Source organism: Rhipicephalus microplus, chromosome 2, assembly GCF_043290135.1.
Source record: "Rhipicephalus microplus isolate Deutch F79 chromosome 2, USDA_Rmic, whole genome shotgun sequence".
Classification (NCBI taxonomy): Eukaryota; Metazoa; Arthropoda; class Arachnida; order Ixodida; family Ixodidae; genus Rhipicephalus; species Rhipicephalus microplus.
Genome location: NC_134701.1, coordinates 43,753,776 through 43,776,444, shown reverse-complemented (window position 1 = coordinate 43,776,444; position 22,669 = coordinate 43,753,776). Strand labels below are relative to the sequence as shown.

Sequence of the window (22,669 nt, the reverse complement as noted above, 5' to 3'; positions counted from 1 at the left end):
GTGGGTCAGCCCAGGGGTGTCATCTACGTTAAGCCGGGGTCAAAGGGGTGTGTTGCCTCCTCCGGGGGACTTAAAGGTCCAATGACCGAGCGTCGGTTCAACACCCAGGAGCCCCATTTCCCCGGACACGGCTCAGCCACGCACAGCAAGGCGTGGGAGGAGATCGAAATACCCCCCGTTAGCTCGGGTCTGTGGTGTCGCTACGCACGCAACGCCTGCTCTCATAGACGCCCCTGCAGGAAAGCCGACGTGGAGTAAGGAACCCCACCAAATTTTAGCAAATAGTACACACTCTAGTATTTGGAACGAGTCTTCAGGCTGGGAAACGATTTAAACTCCAACCAAAAGTACGTGAACAAACCCGACGTTTCGGAACCAGCTTTGATCCTTCCTCAGGGGGACTGCGACTACGTAGCAGCGGCGTCTTCAAAGCACCCGCGGGGCGTTTGACGACCCCCCACCTCTCTTACTCGAGTCACTGCTCCTCTATTCTTGGCATATACAGCGAACAGTCCAATACATCAACAGCTCTCTTGGAACCCTTCCCCCAGTGTTCACATGAACTGCGCTCCACGGCAAAACGGGAGAGAGAGAAAGGGGTCACTAAAAGTTCACAGAAAAATTTTTCAAGTAACCATGGAATGAATTCACTGAAATAGCTCATTGCCTCACGAACTTAACGCCACGAAAAGTTTAGGAATTCGTCCAGTGTGAGTGGAGTTACAAAAGTTCGTCGCATACTGCAATTACGTTCTCTCTTTTCTCGTCCCAATGAAAGCGCTGGAAGCTAAGCAGGGAGAGATAGCAGGGCCACAGAAAAACGTCACCCGCGTTTCGTGACCTTCAGCACTTTTTCTCTTTTTTTCTTCAAGCGCAGCACGTTTTCAGTGTGATCGCGCGCCCACCCGTGAACAAGTGACGGCCTCCCGCTACGATCTCTGTAACGATCGAGCGCTATGTTCCAATCAGCTAATGGCTGATAGATGGACTTGCTAAGTGGGATTTTGAGGCATATTGCGTGATTTTTTAAGAAAATAAAAATGAATTTTCAGCTGATTTGGTAATTCATTGTGAATTCTAGGCCGCATGCTGCGCTCTAATGTTTGGCTCGCGTGTTGTCGGGAGCCTCTACTACCGATCAGCAGCGTTTTCTGGCCATGCTCAATGAGTGTTGCAGGGCCCCCCCCGCGAGTGGTTTGAAGACGCCGCTGCTACGTAGTCCTTCTCGAAGTTTTCCCTGAGGAAGGAAAAAAGTCGGTTCCGAAACGTCAGGTATCTTTACGTGTTTTTGGTTGGAGTTTGAATCATCTGCCAGTTTTCATATCCAACCAGACCTCTGGCGAATGTGTACATTCAAGTCTTGAGGTCAAACGGTGGTCTGTCGCTCAGTCTTGCTGTCGTCGGTGTTGTCGTTGCGCTGTCATCAGTGTCAACACTCGCTGGCGACAGCTCATCATCATCAAGCACTTAGTTATCCCTGCTCTTTGTGGGTTCTTTTGTCATGAGCAGGGCGCTGCACGTTTCGTTCTTGTTGCCGTTCTTCACAAGACAGTCTAGTTTGTTACTACTACATTATTTTGTCGTCTTTGCAGTGAACTTTTCGCAGTGTTGTCTTTGCAGCGTCGTGTTTGCAGTGTGTTGTCCTTTCAGTGAAATAACCCGCGACTTTTTGCATGTTGTCAACCTACGCAGCTATCCTGTAATTTCACTTACTAATCCAAATGGCGCCATTCTGTCCGGCTATGGAAGTGCTCAATTACTTAATCATGCTTTCTCCTCGATTTTTAGCCCCGCCGCGGTGTACTAGTGGCTAAGGTACTCGGCTGCTGACCCGCAGGTCGCGGGATCAAATCCCGACTGCAGCGACTGCATTTCCGATGGAGGCGGAAATGTTGTAGGCTTTAGTGCTCAGATTTGGGCGCACGTAAAGTACCCCATGTAGTGAAAATTTCTGGAGCCTTTCAATACGGCATTTCTCATAATCATAGGGTGGTTTTGGGACTCTAAACACCACATATCAATCAAATCAAAATCCTCAGTTTTTACACATGACGACTTACCACCCTCCCATCAGTAATTTTACTGACATATCAATGCGCAAAGAAGTATTAGTGAACAAACAATTTACACATTATTAACTAATCTTAAGCTCTCTTCCGCATCAGCCCATCAAGGGTTTAACAAGAAGATACCGAAAAAAATCTCACCAAGCCTCTCTATGTGTCCTTTTTTCTCCATGCTTATTTTATCGTATCATTCCTCACGACTGGCGGGTGGCAAGAATCATTCCGATATTTAGGCCCGGTGATCGCTCCGTAAAGCTCAACTATCACCCAATATCTTTAACCAATACAGTGTGCAAACTACTAGAACATATCATTTACACTCAAATCATTAACTCTTTTGAGCAACACGCTTTCACCTTTACACATCAGCACGGTTTCCGCAAAGGATATTCTTGTTACACTAAGCTCACCGGTTTCGTGCATAACCTGAACCTATCACTAGATATTGGTTTTCGGTTTGGCGCTGTCTTTCTGGATTACTCAAAAGCTTTTGATCACGTTCCCCACCACCGGCTTATACTAAAACTAACCGAACTTGACATTCACTCCAATGTTATTTCATGGATTAAAGAATCTCTTTCGCACAGAACACTGCACACAGTCGTCCATAACTCTCATTTTAATTATGCGAACATAACAACAGGTGTCCCCCAGGGTAGTGCTTTAGGTCCCTTGCTTTTTCCGATAATTATAATGATTTGCCGGATTATGTGTCCTCCCATACTAGACTATTCACCGATGATTGTGTACTACCGAGTAATATATCTAGTAATGCCGAACGGGAGCTCCTCCAATCCGACTTTGTCGATAATAATACTTGGTGCACCTCATAAATATTGACCTTTAATGCATACAAAATAAAGTTAATGTCATTTACCGAACACAAAACTTGCATACTAACGTCTAACGTTTTAAATATAACCGAAAAACTCCTAAAAGTAGCTACAAATATCTCGGTGTTCACTTTCAATCCGATCTCACGGGGCATTATCCCATTGACGTCATTTTTGCTTCAGCCGATCATTCCCTCGGTCTTATCAAACATTCGCTAAAAAATACCCCTTCCTATGTACGTGAGATTGCCTAGTTAACATTTATTAGACCTAAAGTTGAATGCGCTCGAGCTATTTGGTAACCATCTCAAGCCTATCTTAGTCGGAATATTGAATCCTTGCAAAATCATGCTGTGCGTTGTATTTTTTTTTTTCAGATCACTCACGTCATTCAAGCATCACTGCATTAGGAGCTTTCGCCGAACTTCAATCATTATGTCATTGTCGCCAAGCAGCTCGCTTTTCACTTTTTCATAAACTATACCATCAGTCACTTCCCCGCCGCCGTGGTCTAGTGGCTAAGGTACTCGGCTGCTGACCCGCAGGACGCGGGATCCAATACCGGCTGCGGCGACTGCATTTCTAATGGAGGCGGAAATGTTGTGCGCCCGTGTGCTCAGATTTGGGTGCACGTTGAAGAACCCCAGTTAAGCCCCCCATACCAACCTACCACCGTTCGCTTCTTTCTGATGTTTTCTTTCAGCCCCCTGCAGTCAGTTTTCCTCGCTTTGGTCACCAGTACAAATTCGATTGATATGTGGGGTTTAACGTCCCAAAACCACTATATGATTATGAGAGACGCCGTAGTGGAGGGCTCCGGAAATTTAGACCACCTGGGGATCTTTAACGTGCACCCAAATATGAGCACACGGGCCTACAACATTTCCGCCTCCATCGGAAATGCAGCCGCCGCAGCCGGGATACGAACCCGCGCCCTGCGGATCAGCAGCCGAGTACCTTAGCCACTAGACCACCAGTACAAAGTCAAACGAGCAATATGTCACACTCATCATTTCGCTGATTCTCTCATACCACGAGCTATCATTGAATAGAACCATTTACCATCTCATGTAGCTACAGAAATAAAACCACGAAATATCAAGATCTACGCACTGAGCGTATTACCTAAATGTGTTGTCATGCGTGTTTTTTTAATAGCGTATCCATTTTGTTAGTCTTTGTATACTTCTTTGTACATTTTGTGTATTTCATGTACCCTGCTTGAGAAGGCATTCTGTAACTGCCTTCTATGCTTGCACTTCTAGTTTTTCCACCACTTGTGTCTAGTCACTTCAGTTCCTAATTTCAAATTATGTTGTAGTTTGCATTTATTTCTTTGTCGTGGTTGTTGTTTTCTTACCGAATGTATACCAGCCAATTGTCAGGATTGGACTTTTTCACCATCACTTTTACTCCGTTATCTTTCAAGTTTATTCTTATACGTCCACCTATGTAATACCCTCGTCAAGAACCTTTGCCCCGCCGCGGTGGTCTAGTGGCTAAGGTACTCGGCTGCTGACCCGCAGGTCGCGGGATAAAATCCCGACTGTGGCGGAAATGTTGTAGGCCCGTGTACTCAGATTTGGGTGCACGTTAAAGAACCCCAGGTGGTCAAAATTTCCGGAGCCCTCCACTACGGCGTCTCTCATAATCATACGGTGGTTATGGAACGTTAAACCCCACAAATCATCATCATCATCGAGAACCTTTAGCGGTATTTTGAAATAAAATAAATGAATAAACATTGACATACCCGTTTTCCCTTGAATACAGTAGCGCACAAGCGCAAGATACCGGTGAGTAGGAGCCACACATAGGTTATTGCGTTCAGAGGTGGAGGGAGGCACCGCCGCATCGCAAAGTCCATAACAAGTTCATAGCGCTGAAATTTCCATATCATATCAGACACCGGATCCACGTCTGCCAAGGTGTTGCTGAAACAAAGCGCAATCAATCAACAATCAACTCACAATGACAGACTGCCAAAAGTTGATAGGCACATGTGAAAATATTACGACTGAAGATAGCTATGTGTAACTTTTGGGCCCTAAAGTCACTAGAGGCACTTTATGCTGTCAATCAAACTTTACTGTACCTGTCTTTGATAGTGACAAATAAAGTCCAAAATTAGGGTAAGTCTGAATTACACGAGTCGCAGCAAGCTCACAAGGAGTACACAGAGGCTGTTCATTTGCATTTGCATCCAAATCATCATGCTGCTAACCAATGACGCTTCGAAAGCCAACTGTAGCTTCTCATGTTTGTGTAAAATGTGGCAGTTCAAGAATAAAAAGGCTACGGAAGATTCTGACTTAACAGACTTGAGCTTAACTGGCCTGAAAAATGTGACCTTCTTTATTGGTTTTGGTACCTTTAAGTTCAAGAGGCCGCTGTTCAATATATCGGCCAAAAGAAGCTGAGCGCCAAACTCTTTGTATCACTACAAAACAAAAAAAGGAAGGCACAAGCTTTCATGAATATATATATATATATATATATATATATATATATATATATATATATATATATATATATATATATATATATATATATACATAGTCTGTACACTCCTCGCATGAAAATTTCTTCGTTTTTACATGGATGTACCAAGATTCATGCGGGAATTTTAAGGGAGATGTGAAAATTAACTGTCCCGTACGATGTCGCCTGGCTCTGTTTGTTTTAGCAAGCGGAATGAGCGCAAGAAGAGGCACACAAGTGTGGCACCAAAATGTGACCTTTATTACACAGAGAAAAATAACAAAATCTACCAACAACTAGCTCTCTGCACAAGAAAATAGTGCAAGTCGTACCACAACCACGTCCTACGCATTACCCAATAGTAACACTGAGCGGTTAGCGTCTCTCGGAAGAACTGGATGTAAGGTGTCGGCCGCTTACGACGAATATCAGTCGCGCTGACACCTGCATGAGCACGGCTCACGGCGTGCGTCCATGCTTGTTGTTCCTGCAAGCGTGGAAGGGCACGCCACAAACGCTCCAAAGTGCGAAGACGTCGTTCTTCTGCGGTGGATCGACTCAATGTGCCGGCAGGAATTCCGGCATCTCCAAGACCACTCTGAACTGTGTGCAGTCGACGTGGCAGACGGGTGTGGGCTCGTTGAAGGTCGATGGCGTGACGCTGACCTGTTCCGGCCACTCGCTCCACCACCCACCAGCTGGAAGAGCGAAACAACGAAGATGGTAGCTGGCTGAGGTGCAAAATCAGGTGGCTCTAGAAGCGTTCCGGTCATGGGGCAGAACCCAAAGCTGCCTCGGCCACCCGCCGTCTTCTACGTCGTCTTCTGCCCCGTTCCCCCGTGCGCGCGCTCGTCATCTCATGCTTGCGCGCAGTCTTCTTTTCTTCTTTTTTTTCTCTTCCAATTTGTTCGTTTCCATTTCTTACGTTTATTTTCTTCGTTCTTCTCTTTGGTAATTTTTCATGTCGACCCTAACAGTAACATATGGCACGTAAGGAATTGTGTATAAATGTCCGCGTGCAGTCTAACGAAAAACACAACAAAATCCGTAACAGTTCAACCAACAGACAGTGCGGCGAAACAGAATATTGTCACGTGGTCATGACGTCCACGAATAGAGTAGACCGCAGTGGAAGATCAAACTGTTTATTCAGCAGAAATTGTGGCCGGTCAACGAAAAGTCAGATTACAGCGATACACACTGGCACTGAGAGCGGCAAAATGAGCTTCGGCCGTCGGTCAACTGAAAAACAGCGAAGCATATTGGCATTTATTCATGTGCTGTCAAATATTCTAGCCTTATTGCAGGTCAGCACGCAAGCTCTGGAATAATCTCAAGTTTTTGTGTCTTGCGTGCAATGTTAACAAAATAATCTACACTAATTGCGAACATTCTCGAATGATGGGGCGCAGTTTGCGCTGAGCATTTCAGAGAGAATTGTGGGCAAAAACTGATTAAAACGAGAGTAAAAGTAATGAACGCGCGTAGCATTGCCTCCTCTGGAAAAACGTTGTCCTGGTTCTCAATAGAGAACACGAAAAAAATGCACGCAACAATAGAAGAAAGTACAACAATAAAGCACAATAATAGAGAAACACCAAAGAATACCATTCTTAGTTACCTTCACGCGCATGAAGCGGCTTGACACGCACGAAATGGACAATTTCAAGTCATGCGCGGCGCCATTGAGAGTTTGTAATGCCGTCTGAAACAACATTTCAGTCGAGTGCACCAGGATGTCGAACTACCATGAATGTTTCGATGTAGCGTCGAATAAGTTTTTCACTAAGTCCGTGTTGGCATACTGGCGTCCGCACCCAAACACGGTCACCAAGCTGGTGTTTTATGAAACTTCGTCAGAGGTTGTAACGGTAGCTATCGGTCATTTGTTGGTTTTTAATGCGGGGTAGGGCAAGTTGTCGAGCTTTTTCGATGCACTGAAGGTAAACAGCCACGTCGATGTGTTCTTCGTCACTGAAGTCGGGTAACGTTGTGCCGAGCGTCGTGACCAGGCTGCGAGTTTACAAAGGCGAGTTATAGACCCCCCACAATTCACTCTGCCAGGTACCCTTTGAGGCCCTCGGAAGCTGCACGCTGATTAGTTCGTGCGTCATTTCACCAGCAAACACGGCGGCGCTGATGACGATGCTGCAGGCAACTGCTAGACAAAGTTAAATAAGTGTGCTGTGTTCACTGAGGTGATCTTGGTTGTGAAAAACGCGTTCCAATCATTTGCAGGCAGGCGAAGAAACTTTGAGTGTGCCAAAAAACGCTTTCAGCATGCCTCTATCGATGCTGCACTTCGCTACCGCCGGTAGTTTTGGTTCATTTTGAACGACTGCAGAAGACTCGCCGAAGTGGACAGTCGTATCCACTGAAGATTGAGAAGATTTCGAGACGCTGGAATTGGTAAGTTCCTTTTGCAATTCCGAAGAGAGCCATAAAATGCTTGTTTATAAGACCATCGGCGCAGTAGAGGTCGAAAACGATGCTCAGATACCACGCTACCCAGCGAGAGCACGACTGTTGCTGCTGTCGCACAATGCGTTTAGTGCACATAGACTTTAGTGGAATTATTGTAAAAAAAAGAAGAAAATTCAACTGAAACCCACAGTTTTGAGTACTTGTCAAAAGCAATAAAATAGTAAAAAGGTACACACGTGTTTATTGAGGCTTCACTGCAAAACGACTGTGTATTTTGGTGAGGACACGTGTGTGAATTTTTATGATTGAGTGCCCAGCGTAAGCATCATGTTGCAGATCACTAAATTTAGCGTGGGAGAGACTGGAGTACGTACATCAAAACTGCAATCCGGAATTGTTATTGGTTTGAGCTTGCATTCACTACGCGTCAATTAATTGACAAATTATCTGTGAATGAAGAGAATAACCATTTGCAGCTAAGTGGCGCGTAGTATTGAAAATGCGCCTTCCTCAGCATTCCTTTTTACACACTATGCATGTTAGCGTAAGGGAAAGGAATTATAGTAGCGTGTCGAGTGCACGTGACAGAGAATGCTACACTGGCTGTAAGGTTATGAATTATCAATTTATATCAGTCTTTGCAGCACCTTGCTGATAAAGTACTTGAGCCTTTTGCAGCACTGGAGGTTCTGGTTCCATGCAAAAAAATAAAAGACGTCTTTATGCCTCAGGTAGATAGGTAATAATGGGTGATTTATACGAATTGCGCTAACATTAACAGACGTAATATCACAGTTGGTACTAACAAAATGGTACAATGCTGCTCTCTCCACGCATATTTGTTTTCTATTCTTTAAAAACATACTGAAATTTTGGTGCGTGCAATTCAGTGCATGCTAACCTTTGCCTATCGTACAAGTTGCAAACAGGTGGTAAATGAAAAGGCTGCAGATAACACAAAGACAACACTTTTCTCTTGGTTATTTCTAACTTCCTTATTTTATTACCTTAGTCCTCCAAATTATTTATGTATTAAATCACAGTTTTGCAACTGGTTAAGCTTGCTTCACTTCCGCAGTACCTGTTTTCAAACCTCCTGGTATGATAAAGCGTGCTGACTGCAATTATTTTATTTTCTTGCGTAAAATGAAAGGTCCAGCCTCCAAGGATGTAAATTTACTGCAAAGTGCAAGTGCACTCTACAAAAGCAATTACTGCATGGTTTTAAAAGCTAGTTTCCATTTCTACAGTGCCTTGACATCGTAACACAATGTGAGCTTTTCGTCATGTGCTCTGTGAGAAATCGGAAAACTCGCTCAGCTGCTCTGTACTGTGGCTCCATTGCCGACCCACAAGCAGTCATTTGGTGGTTCTTGTGCCGCTGAGTTGCCATTTTGGTACCTCATGCCATCAGAACTAGACAGATTGCAGCATGAAGTCCCTAAAAAAGCCTGATGTGTCTCAGGAAAACTGAGTTTGATATAAAAATTATTAAATATTACTATATTTTCATTTGCTTCACACTTCTTTAGAGCCATCTTTGTATCGACAAGATTTTGTATGGCAGAGGAAACTCGCCTTTAAAAAGTGGTGTCTTACTTGTCCAGAATGTTGGCTGTGGAAGCCAATGCACCGGGCAGTTTTTAAATGTCCCTGCTGGCTTGACATTTTGACTAAAGAGAATGGCCTTCTGTGACTTGAGGTTTGTGATTATTCTATCGCTAGCGCGAAGTCCCGAACCTCTATTCTCGTACAGCTGGGTACTGTTTTTTTGTCGAAGCTTCTTTTCAGTCTCTGTCAGTCCTTAGCTTCGCCCTTTTTAGTTTTTTCTTCTGTGAGGCTAATCATCACTACAACTCAGTCACTTTGGCTCCTAAATATGTTGGTTTGCAGGAGCAGTGAAAAGCGTGTTCACAAATGTTGTTATATTATTGTTGTCTTTCGTTTCCCACTCCTGCGATAATCTCATTGAAGCTGCAGTATGTAAAAATGAATCAAATAATTAAGAAGTGTTGTGCATCACAGAGATGGTTTGTAGGGCTGTGCATGATGAGCTACGACATTTAAAGGCAGCTCTTCCACCATTCTGGGAAGACTGAACGCATGCCTAAAAACTAATTTATGTCTCAATTAGCTTGCTTCACTAGCCCAATAATCGCTGAATGACAAGGGGCAGTATACCAGAGCGCAATGCTTTCTTGGACTACCCATTTATTGGGTTGATGACTCTGTGAATTTGTTTCACTATTTCTTACTAATGTATTAGTAATTTATTTTGTCAGACATCCTTTAGTTTTTAAGGGAGATCAGGCTGTTGATGTCGTTTTTTTTTGCTTTTGCTGCCACCATCATTTTACAAGCCATAACCTTTGCATTTTTCTACAAAGTTGTTCGAAGTTTGTGTAAATGACCTCCAACGATGCAGAAAATTGTTCTGGCTGAACCATTTCTTGACTCAGGTGCCTACAATTTACTTTGTAATTGCAACTCGTAAGATTGTATTTGTAATAATTTTTTTGCAATGCTGTGATTGTATTTTTGTGTCTTCTTTTATGCCTGATCACGTGAACTGCTCGGTTAGCTTCATGTGCGTACACCGGGTGCCATAATGACCTTCTGAATGACAGCTATTATTACTGAATCAATGTTTTTGGAATTAGTGTGGGTAGCCCTGCGATCAATCCTGCTTATGTTAATTGTGTAACTTTAGTTCCTTCTCAAAGGTTGATAGCATTTACTCTTTTACACATCAGCAAGTGGGATCCTCAATATGGATACTGCGCCACGGTGTTTCGTTAGAGCTTCTGAGTGCCTTTAGGATGGCCACTGTTTCTTTTTCTTTTTCCGTGTAATTGACTTCTACTTCGTTGAACGTGTAGCTGCGTAAACCAACCACAAACGTTTGGCAAGTACTTGGCAGTCTTTCTCACTATTACTGTATCACTCTTATTAGGTATTGTGATTCATCTGTTTTCAGCTTGAATGGCAGAGCAAAGTCTCGTAGCTTAGGCACGGTATGACGTCATATATTTTGTACCAGGTGTTTATAAGTCACTTGAAGATTATACGTCCAACAAGAGCGTATTTCGTTTTACGCTAGTGTATTCAAACATCTAGTTTTAATGGCTGTGAAGGTTCATAGGCCGAGGACCTCTGGCTTGCAGAGCCAGGACAGTAGGCCTAGGAAATTATAATTTTGGATAAAGCACAATATATTACACAACCGCAAGTGATGCAATACACCGAAACTAAGGACTTTCCGAACGACTCTATTTTGTAGCTTTGAGTAAAAAAGTGAAGCACGTCCTTCCCCAGAAATGTCTATGCACTACATGGTACACTCGCAATTCAATGCTTATGAAGTAGCAGGCTACGCCTTATTTATGTCGCCGCACCAAACACTGGTGCCAGACAGCACGATGAATTTTTCATGGTGGACATTCAAACAGCCACGTTCTGAAGACGTTTACAAACACAGGTGCCGTGCAGCATGATTACTTGTTTGTCTCAATCTTGCAAGACGGCACGTTGCAGATGTTTGTAATGCCTATTTCTGATAGAGTGCCGTCAACAGTGTGAAATTGTTGCGTCATCTTTGAGGACCCAGTGGTACCAACATACTGCGAATGGTTTAGCACACGAGGTCCGAAGCCCTTAATGCCTGATCGAGGGCCACGGTGACCATTTGTCCACCATACTATATCTACCTCTTTCATCCCTTGAGGTCTTTGGCATTCGTAGGCAACGAAACCAGTCTTGGTCTTTCTTGACTACAAGGTACCCTATTCTGTAGGTGTGGTCTGGCGTCATACAAGCAAACACTTATTTGAAACCGGTAACCAACAGTAGTAATTACCCGGACCACTAGAAGGGTGAATGTCACATATGCAAGAAATGGGTAGAGCTCAGACACGTTCTGTGGGCTAGACCTCAAGTGTCTCTACACGGTTGCAAAACCAATATCATGAGCAGTGGTAGACCATGCTGCTAAGCTCGAATCCAGAGGAACAACTCCATCATTCAGCTGACCGATAACGGCACCAGAACCTAAGCGCTACTAACTGCCATTTAGACGAGCACCCATGCCTCAAACCGCTGGACCCCGCAAGGTTACTTCTGTAAGGGGCAAGGCTCCTTGGGCCATGGGTCCTTTCCTTCTCTGTAGTAGTAGTAGTACTATCAACTAAAATATCTAAATGAATTAAAGAAGTGCATAAGTACAAAAACGTCATTATCACGCAAGCAGTTGCTTGAGGTTTTCCTCTTTGATAAATTTCACACCCATACCTAAAGCTTGAAAATGTACTTAGTATCTATGCTTTGCAGATTGTATTCATCACATGCATGCTCTTTTTTCTTCTTTTTTCTTTTCTAATGCTACATTTCTTCATATCAATTTTCGCAATGTAACAGAGCAATACTTTCTTGGTGGTTAAATTATTCATTATTCACAGGCATCCTGGCCTGTTCACAGTGCGCACGCATCAATTTATACGTAATTACAACAACAAAAGGGGTTGTTTGTACTCCACATGTGTGCACTCTTCCCGTTGCCTGGCTGTGGCCCCCTAGCCTTTTTAAGCTATATGCTTACAGCTTTTTTTGCTAGGATGGCCTTCTGTGCCTCTATCTCGACATGCTCTGTCATCTACAGCTACACACCGCCATACAGTTACGTTTTCCATGGCCATGTATATGTCAGTACAAACACAGGAGCAACGTATGCTGTGAATAGCGCAAGCCCACAAATGATATCTCTATGCCAAAACGACAGGAATAATGAAGGGGTCTTGTCACTGGAGTAGGTAAGTGTTGGCACAGCAACCCTTCTTCCATTTTCATTAGTTCGTTTAAAAATAGGTACATGTCACTGTAACTGTTTGTATGTCCATCTGCATTTATTAATAGGTTTCATTCTCAGTCCAACTGTATATAGAACAAGAAGCAGTACCTGGATAAGCGAAGCGTTTTAAATCTTTATGATTGAGAGCACTTTTTTTTAACAATGCAAACCTCCTTATGCTTTTATTTTTTGAGTTCAGTTTTTGATTTAGACACTTGTCCCACTGTCGGTTCTTGTACTCAATGCTATGTCAACTCTATGAATTGTGTTGTGATGTTGACACGACTAAAAGTTACGATTTCCTCCACACCCTAAATTTCATATGCAACTGTCCTGAAAAGCAAATAAAGATGTCGCTAGAAAGCAGGTTGTTGCACTCACACTTTAAAACCATTTTGTTCTATTCACTCCCAGTTTAAGGCTGGCCCCTGAAGCAATGTGGATCAGTGAGCGGAGCTGGAATGCTACCGGGTACGGCTGCTTGGCTCTATGCGAAGAAATACTGCAACGAAGAGGGCATCTGCCTTTGCTGACTTTTTTAGGGGGGGGGGGTTACTACACGTAATTTCTCGTTTTGCTTCAAACAAACTGTTGTGCAACATAACTTTTGCTAACATTTGAAAATGTGCAATGAACCGATGAATTATCAGAGCTAACCTGCTCCTATTGAGACTTCATATTGCCGCGTGCATAGCTGCATTTAGCGGCGAGATAGCGACGACAACGAAGAACGCGGATTTGCTCGAGAGGCGCAGCGCAGCAGAGTGAAGAAGACGACAATCTTAGCGGCCTTCTTTTAGAGCGTCTCTACAAGTCCTACTGTCCGTGTTTTTAAATAAACCCCCTGTCATTTATAACCCGCGACACTGTTGCAGGTGCTGGGTACTACCACCTCATGATCAGCACCCCTGTGAGAGGCCCCGAGTCCAGCCCTACGAGACAGCCACGCGTGGAGACGCCTGTGCACCGCTCAAGCCGTCGCCTGCAAGGTCTTGAACCAGAATTTGGCCTTTTAAAGGGAGCAACACTTCCAACAACCACCCCTACTCAAGAAATGGCAAGGAGTCCTGCACAGGTGACGGTCCAGAATATGCGCTTTCCTGAACCATTTCATGGCCGGCCGAACGAAGATGCACAAGACTGGCTTGAGCAGTTTGAACGGGTAGCTAAATCGAACTACTGGAGTCTCGATGGAAAGCTCTTCCACGTATACTTCGCCCTTGAAGACGGCGCGAAGACATGGTTTATAAACCGGGAGGCAACATTGACGACATGGGAGGAGTTTTGTCGATGGTTTTTTGACACCTTCGGTAACGCGGACCGACGCGAAAACGCACAACGCCTTCTTGAAGGACGCACCCAACAGCTGCATGAAAGCGTCGCCATGTTTGCTGAGGATATGGTGCGCCTGTGCCATCGCGCGGACCCCAACATGCCCGAGGCTCGAAAGCTAACCAATCTCATGAGGGGCGTCAAAGAGCAGCTATTTGTTGGTCTTGTGCGCAATCCGCCGACAACAGTGGACGAGTTCACCAGGGAGGCCACCGCAATAGAGCGTGCGCTACAGCAACGGTACCGACAGTCTGATCGCCCGGCCACCGGCGCAGCTGCAGGCGCCGCCGCACTTACCGCAAACGACGAGTTTGCTCTACGCCACCTGAATAGACAGATCGTGCGTGAGGAGATCGCGAAGGAGAACGCAAAATATACATTGCAGTCACAGGCGCCCCCGCAGCAGGAGTCCACGGTAGCCTCCGTCACTGAAATAGTTCGCCATGAACTTCGACAAGCCTTTGCCTCTTCTCAGCAATATTCCGCTCCACCGCACCGTCCAAACTCGTATACCTATGCAGATGCTGTGCGTCGTTCATTGGCTCCAGAAGTGTCGTACCAGCCGAACGGATACAGATATGCAGACGCTATTCCTCGACCCACGCCCATGCCAGCGCCGCAGTACCTCGAACGGTATCCTGTGGCAGCGTGGGCTAAGCAAGATTCTGTCAGGCGACCCTATATGCGGAAGACCGACATATGACGCACTGCGGATCGTCGACCACTCTGCTACAACTGTGGAGAGCCAGGGCACATTTGCCGTTTTTGCCCACATTGCCGAGCTGAATACCGCGGTAGTGCACCTACAGCTACGCGCCGACAGTTCGACGAAAGCCGTGCCCCCATCGACGACGACCAGGCTGGCAGGCGGGAAGGCTCTTCTACCTTCCGGATGCGGTCACCATCACCGGCTCGCTTTGGTTCACCAAGCCGCCGTAGTTTTGCTGACGCCGTCAGAGGTCGGTCTCCCAGACCACGGCGGGAAAACTGAAAGCAGCGACCTCTGGGGGGAAGGTTGCAAGCCGTCGAATTGCCAAACCCCCCCCCCCCCCCCCTGCTGCCGAAACACGTGAGAGACGACGATGAAGGCTTCGCCGAAAAAACTGTGACTGCCGACCTTGCTGTGACGATTGACGGCGTTAAAGTGACGGCCTTAGTCGATACGGTTGCAGACTTCTCCATAATGAGTGAACGATTGGCAGACGAACTCAAGAAAGTCAGGATGGAATGGACGGGTCCTTATATCAGAAGTGCTGGAGGCCAGATAATGACTCCCACGGGAAAATGTACAGCAAGACTCACTATTGAGAATGTGGCTTTTGTAGCCACATTTCTGATCCTACCGGAGTGCCGCAAACCTATGATTCTGGGAATGGACTTCTTAAGAGAGTACGGTGCTGTGGTCAACATACGCGATGGTGTGATCACATTCGCCGCTGACAAGTATGTGACCACTGATCCAGACCAAGAACCCAGGGTGTTACGTGTGGTCGACGACGACGTCTGCGTGCCACCACTGTCATGTAGTCTAGTTTTCGTGTGTTGCGCCGTGCACTGTAATGAAGACGCCATAGTCGAACGCATCGCTGACCTTCTTTTTCACCAAGGCATCGCCATCGCTCGCGGTATTGTCAGCTTAGTGGATGGGCGCGCAGACGTGCTTCTGACCAACTTCACGAATGAGCGCCGGCACATTGGTAAAGGCACGGCTGTGGCGTACCTCGAAGAGCTGGACTACTCTCACGACTGTCTTCTATTGCAAGGGGAAGCCACAGCTCAATCACCTCCACATACACCACCAGTTGATATCGGTCCGAGTCTAACACCGACTGAAAGATGCCGTCTTATGGAGCTGCTCGACCAGTTCAAGGACTGCTTCTCATCGACATCACGAGTGGGTCGAACGCCTCTGACTAAGCATCGTATAATTACGGAAGACACAGCCAGACCAATCCGACAGAACCCTTATCGCATCGCTCAGAAAGAACGTGAGGTAATCCAGCAGCAAGTCAAGAAGATGCTGGAGGATGACGTTATCCAACCATCAAAAAGTCCTTGGGCATCGCCAGTGGTACTCGTGAAAAAGAAAGACGGCAGCTTGCGTTTCTGCATCGATTATCGTAAGCTGAACCATGTTACAAAAAAAGACGTTTATCCATTACCACGGATCGATGACTCTTTGGACAGGCTACGGCATGCACGCTACTTCTCGTCAATAGACCTTAAAAGTGGATACTGGCAAATAGAAGTAGATGAGCGCGACCGAGAAAAGACCGCCTTCGTGACGCCAGACGGGCTTTATGAATTCAAAGTCCTCCCTTTCGGTCTATGTTCAGCCCCAGCCACGTTTTAGAGACTAATGGATACCATTTTGTCCGGCCTGAAATGGAAAACATGCCTTGTGTACCTCGACGACGTGATCGTTTCTTCGGCCACGTTTGAAGAGCATCTAAAGCGGCTACTGTCAGTCCTTCAAGCCATACGGTCCGCTGGACTCACACTCAAACCGGAAATATGCCACTTCGGCTTCGAAGAACTCCAGTTCCTGGGACACGTGATCAGTCGTGAAGGTGTGAAGCCTGACCCAGATAAAACAGCAGCCGTCGCAAAGTTCGCAAGGCCTGTTGATAAGAAAGCGGTCAGGCGTTTTCTGGGTCTCTGCGCCTACTACCGGCGATTTATAGCAGGCTTCGCACACATCGCCTCTCCACTCACCCGCCTTACAAGGGAAGACATCGCATTTGTGTGGGGTGAAGAGCAAGAAGCTTCATTCAATGAGCTGCGACAGCGTCTGCAAACTCCACCTGTCCTCGCTCACTTCGACGAGAATGCACCAACAGCCATCCATACAGACACCAGCAATGTGGGCCTAGGTGCTGTTCTTGTCCAATGCCAAGATGGTGTGGAGAGAGTGGTTGCCTACGCTAGCAGAACGTTGACACGCGCCTGTCCAACTACTCAACAACGGAGAAGGAGTGTCTGGCCGTCGTTTGGGCAGTTGCGAAGTTCCGCCCGTGCTTATACGGCCGCGCTTTCCAAGTCGTAAGCGACCATCACTCTCTTTGTTGGTTGACCAACATGAAAGACCCATCTGGACGTTTAGCACGATGGAGCTTACGGCTCCAAGAGTACGACATGGCCGTAGTTTACAAGTCCGGAAGGCAACACTTAGACGCCGGCTGTTTGTCAAGGTCACCGATTGAATCACCGGCTATAGAGGATGATGATTTCCCAGGATTTTTAGGAGTTGTTGATGCAGTTATCATTTCTCGGCAAACCAACAATAAGATGATAGGGAGCTCAACTCGCTTATAGAATTCTTGAACGGACGAGCCGCCAATGCACCAAGAGTGTTTTCAAAGAACTTATCGTCATTCTGTTTACGGGACGGAATTCTGTGCAAAAAGAACTTTTCATCAACAGGTAGAAGCTATCTGCTGGTAGTTCCTGGAGCTCTCCGCAGCGAAATTTTACAAGCCTGCCATGACGAAGCCACTGTGGGCCACCTCGGTTTCACAAGAGCACTGACACGCATCAAAGAAAAACATTACTGGCCAACAATCGCAGCAGAGGTTAAACATTACGTCCGAACATGCATTGACTGTCAGCGGCGCAAGGTACCACCTGTCAAACCCACTGGGCTATTGCATCTTTTGCCCGTGCCAGAAACCCCGTTTTCTCAAATCGGAATGGATCTGCTGGGCCCATTTCCAACATCGGACAGCGGCAACAAATGGGTTATAGTGGCGACGGACTACCTCACCCGATACGCGGACACCAAGGCAATCGCGAGTGGCCCTGCAGCTGAAGCGGCCCAGTTCTTCATTGAGAACACTGTTCTGAGACATGGTGCTCCAGCTGTCGTCATAACAGACAAAGGTACCGCGTTTACAGCCGAGCTTTTGCGCACTGTGCTTACGCTCAGTGGCACAGCGCATAGGAAGACGACAGCTTACCACCCACAAACGAATGGGCTTACAGAAAGGCTTAACAAGACAATCGCTGACATGCTTTGCATGTACGTCGACGTAGAACACAAGAATTTGGACCGAATATTGCCGTACACCACATTCGCGTATAATACGGCGCGCCAGGAAACAACAAAAATGACGCCGTTCGCTTTAATTCATGGCAGAGAAGTTACGACAATGCTTGACGCCATGCTGCCTTACGATTGCAATGATTCAGAGACAGACGCCGCAGACTTCACTGAGAGCGCCGAAGAAGCAAGGCAGCTTGCCCGCGTCAGAATAATGAACCAGCAGCAACTTGACGCCCAACGGTACAGCCTTCGCCATCGATTCGTCATTTATCAACCAGGAGATAGAGTCTGGGTTTGGTTTCCTGTACGACGACGAGGCCTCTCAGAGAAACTTCTACGCCGATACTTCGGACCCTACAAGGTTCTGCGTCGTCTTAGCGACGTGACGTACGAAGTCGTGCCCGACGCATCCACTTGTTCAAAACGTCGCCAGCATCTGCCTGAGACAGTGCACGTGGTCCGCATGAAACTATACCACTCTCAGTGATGTAAACACTCGATGGCCACATCTCTACCTGTTGAGCGTCGGGACGACGCTCACTCTGGCGGGAGGGTAATGCCGCGTGCATAGCTGCATTTAGCGGCGAGATAGCGACGACAACGAAGAACGCGGATTTGCTCGAGAGGCGCAGCGCAGCAGAGTGAAGAAGACGATAATCTTAGCGGCCTTCTCTGAGAGCGTCTCTACAAGTCCTACTGTCCGTGTTTTTAAATAAACCCCCTGTCATTTAAAACCCGCGACAATATTTACTTTCAATAAAACATTGCAAAAAAGTTTGTGGCGCTGGATGTTTTCACTTTCACTTATCCTAAAACAAGCGAAATACCTCCTGTCAAGTCATCTGCAAGCACAGTTACACCAAAGTGCTGTCTGTTATCTGAGGTGAAAATAAAGTCGGACCAGCGGCATAACAACTCTTTCGCGAGTGGAGGGCTAACCACACACACACACACACACACACACACACACACACACACACACACACACGCACACACACACACACACACACACACACACACACACGCACGCACGCACGCACGCACGCACGCACACACACACACACACACACGCACGCACGCACGCAAGCACGCACGCACGCACGCACGCACACACACACAGACCACTTATATATCTGACGCTATGATGAATGGGTGACGTGGCCCGGCTCTCATACTCCATGTTTATTCCACTCTGCACTTCTTCCTTCTCGGCTTCTACCAATCATCGCTTCATACGTCACATGATTCCCCCTCCCCCCGAAAGAAGGCATGGATTACGAACAAGGAAAAGTACACAAGGAGAGGTTGAGAAGTCACGAATGTCAAAATGCACAATTGGTCTCATGGCCCCGTGGTGCCCCGTAAACTCGCAAAACTTCAGGAAAGAGTGCTGCAGTCCGGTTAACGCAGGAGTTCTGGTGGGCGAGGCTGATGGTTGCGTCCTGGATAACACAAGAATGCTTTGGACGTGGAGATAGCGGAAATCGCAGCCGGCATTCTTGTGAAGAACAAACGAGGTTCGAACACCTTGCAGAATGGACAGTTCAGATATCGTAGGCATGGAATTCTTCGTCGTGGCACAGGTTGTGCAGGCAGCTTGCGTGCGCGTTGATCGAGGTTGATTGGGCGCTGCCTGTGTTTCTGCCGAGTACAAGGGGTGCTTTTGTGGCTTTTGGAAATTTTTCTATGGCGATGTCGCAGATGGTTTGATGGAAGGCACATTCTTGATCTTTGGTGGAGAAAGTATCCACCATGATGGCCTTTTTTTCAATGTTCTTCAAGCCTTAAGAGTGCACTCGATGAAGTTTTGTTTCGCCGTTGACAATGTTGAAGTATGCGTTGACGTTGTGATTTCTTCGTTTCGTCAACTTGCTTGGGGTGTGACATTGATCGTGTTACGCCAGGATTCTTAGCGAGTCCTCCGCAGGCTTCTACGACGCCAACCAATGCAACTGTTTCCGGCGCAAGATAATGTGGCGGCTTTGATGCACTTGAATCTTCTGTATTTATAAACCGTTCATTGTTGGTCGTTGCCTGAAGCGTACTTATGTCATCAGAAGTCGCAACTGCGGTTTTGTTTTCATCATAGGCAGTGAGGTTGTATACTGGATTCACGTCGCTTCGATCTTGTGATTGATGAACACTCGACGCTTCTGCAGAACACTTTTCTTCACAAGATGCTGATTTTGAATGCTTCTGATTTTGTGAAACTACTGAGCTGAATACTTTGAACAAATGAGATTTCTGTGAACATTCGTTGTCTGATTTGGTTTCATGTGGATTTACTAACTCGTCATGCGTAAATGCCGTCACGCGTCCGAAGCCGTGTGGGCCATGTGTGCGACACGAAGCATTAAGTTATTCGGGTTGTTCAGTAATACCTGCAGTATTATGGTGCCGTAAATACGTTGGAAATGCCGATTTATTTGCCCGTAAAAAATCCAACCGTAAGTCCGGTCTTTTGGCAAAATGGTCTACATTCCTATTAGCATACGGTGGCATTACCTTCTCTGCTGCGACGTGCAAGTCCCTAGTTGGTGTTGTAATGCGTGAGGGGTATTTGGACGAGTCATACGATGGTACAATGGTGGAATATTTACTCTGAAGTCTTGTTTGGGAAATTTGCTTATTGCGGGAAGACTTCGCGCAACTGTGATGGTTGAGTTGAAGAGACTTCAGCTGATGAGGTATGTACAGGTCTTCATCGTATTGTCACGGGGTCGTGACGTGGCCGAAGACAGGAGACTTCGTGTTAGAATTTAACTGTTTATTTGGGCGAACCTGTGCCCGGTAAACTGAAAGTCCAATTACAGCAGCAGTCTCGCACAGATAGCAGTCTCGGACTGATAGCGGCGAACGGAGCGTCGGCCTTCGATCAACAACTGACAAGCGGCGAAGCGCGTCGGCATTTATACTCTTGCCGTCGAATGTTCTAGCGTTACCGCTGGCGGTGGCGTAGCTTCCAGAACAATCTGTACCGTTCGCACAGTGGGCGTGATCTTATCGAAATGATCTACTACAGTCCGGAACCTTCTAGAAAACTGCAGGCGCGGTTTGCGCTGAGAATCGTGCGGTGTTTTCGGACGATAACAAAAACTTGGGAAATGGAACGTGGCATTGCACCCCTCTGAAAAAAGGCATCGTCCCGATGCTTTAACTAAAGATAAAGTACAATAATAATGCAAGAAAGTACAATGAATAAATTACGATACAACAATAATACAAAAAAAAACACTAGTTAAGTTTGTTAACGCGCATGAAACGGCTTGAGGCGCGCGACATGGACGACTTCAGGTCGCGATCGGCGTCGTTGAGAGTTCGTGATGCCGTCGGGGACAACCTCGTAATCAAGTGGGCCGAGCCATCGAACCACCCTGTACGGTCCGAAGTACCGTCGCAGAAGCTTTTCACTTAGTCCACGTCGGCGTATCGGCGTCCACACCCAAACACGTTCACCGGGCTGGTATTCCACGAAGCGTCGTCGAAGTTTGTAACGGTGGCTGTCGGTCGTCTGTTGATTCTTGATACGGAGACGCGCAAGTTGTCGGGCTTCTTCGGCGCGTTGAAGGTACTCGCTCACATCGAGGTTTTCTTCGTCGGTGACGTTGGGTAACATGGCATCGAGCGTCGTTGCCGGGCTCCTTCCGTAGACCAATTTGTATGGCGACATCTGCGTCGTCTCCTGCACTGCCGTGTTGTATGCGAAGGTCACATACGGAAGAATGGCGTCCCACGTCTTGTGCTCGACATCGACGTACATTGACAGCATGTCGGCGATCGTCTTGTTAAGCCGCTCGGTGAGGCCGTTGGTCTGTGGGTGGTACGCTGTCGTCCGGCGGTGGTTTGTTTGGCTGTATGCCAAGATTGCTTGAGTTAAGTCGGCAGTGAATGCCGTTCCTCTGTCGGTGATAAGGACCTCTGGGGCGCCGTGACGTAGGACGATATTTTCGACGAAGAACTTAGCTACTTCGGATGCACTGCCTTTTGGCAGGGCTTTTGTCTCGGCGTAGCGGGTGAGGTAGTCGGTAGCTACCACGATCCACTTGTTTCCGAAAGCCGACGTCGGGAATGGCCCCAGTAGGTCCATACCAATCTGCTGGAAAGGTCGGCAAGGTGGATCAATTGGCTGCAGAAGTCCCGCTGGCCTTGTCGGCGGTGTCTTGCGTCGCTGACAGTCCCGGCATGTTCTCACATAACGAGTGACGTCAGTGGTAAGACGTGGCCAGTAGTACCTTTCTTGTATCCTCGCTAGCGTGCGAGAAACACCGAGGTGCCCTGCCGTCGGATCGTCGTGAAGGGCCTGCAGGAGTTCTGGTCGCAGAGCTGAAGGCACCACAAGAAGGTACTTTGCTCGAAGCGGTGAAAAGTTTTTATTGTGTAGAAGACCGTTTCGTAGAAAGAACGACGCAAGTGCGCGCTTGAATATCTTCGGGACTTCGGCGGTCCTGCCTTCGAGGTATTCTATTAGGGCCTTAAGTTCCGGGTCGGCCCTCTGTCGTTCAGCGAAGTCGTCGGTAGTTATCGTTCCTAAGAAGTAGTCGTCATCCGGGTCGTCGGGTAGCGGTTGGTCGGCAGGCGCACGAGAGAGACAGTCGGCGTCGGAGTGTTTTTTGCCGGACTTGTAAATGACAGTAATGTCATATTCTTG

General features: G+C 46.9%; 1 pseudogene; it reads right to left on the bottom strand.

Moving 5' to 3' along the window:
- Window positions 1–22,669, bottom strand: part of LOC142788947 (transient receptor potential cation channel subfamily M member-like 2) — a 1,303,464-nt pseudogene that overhangs the window by 221,867 nt on the left and 1,058,928 nt on the right.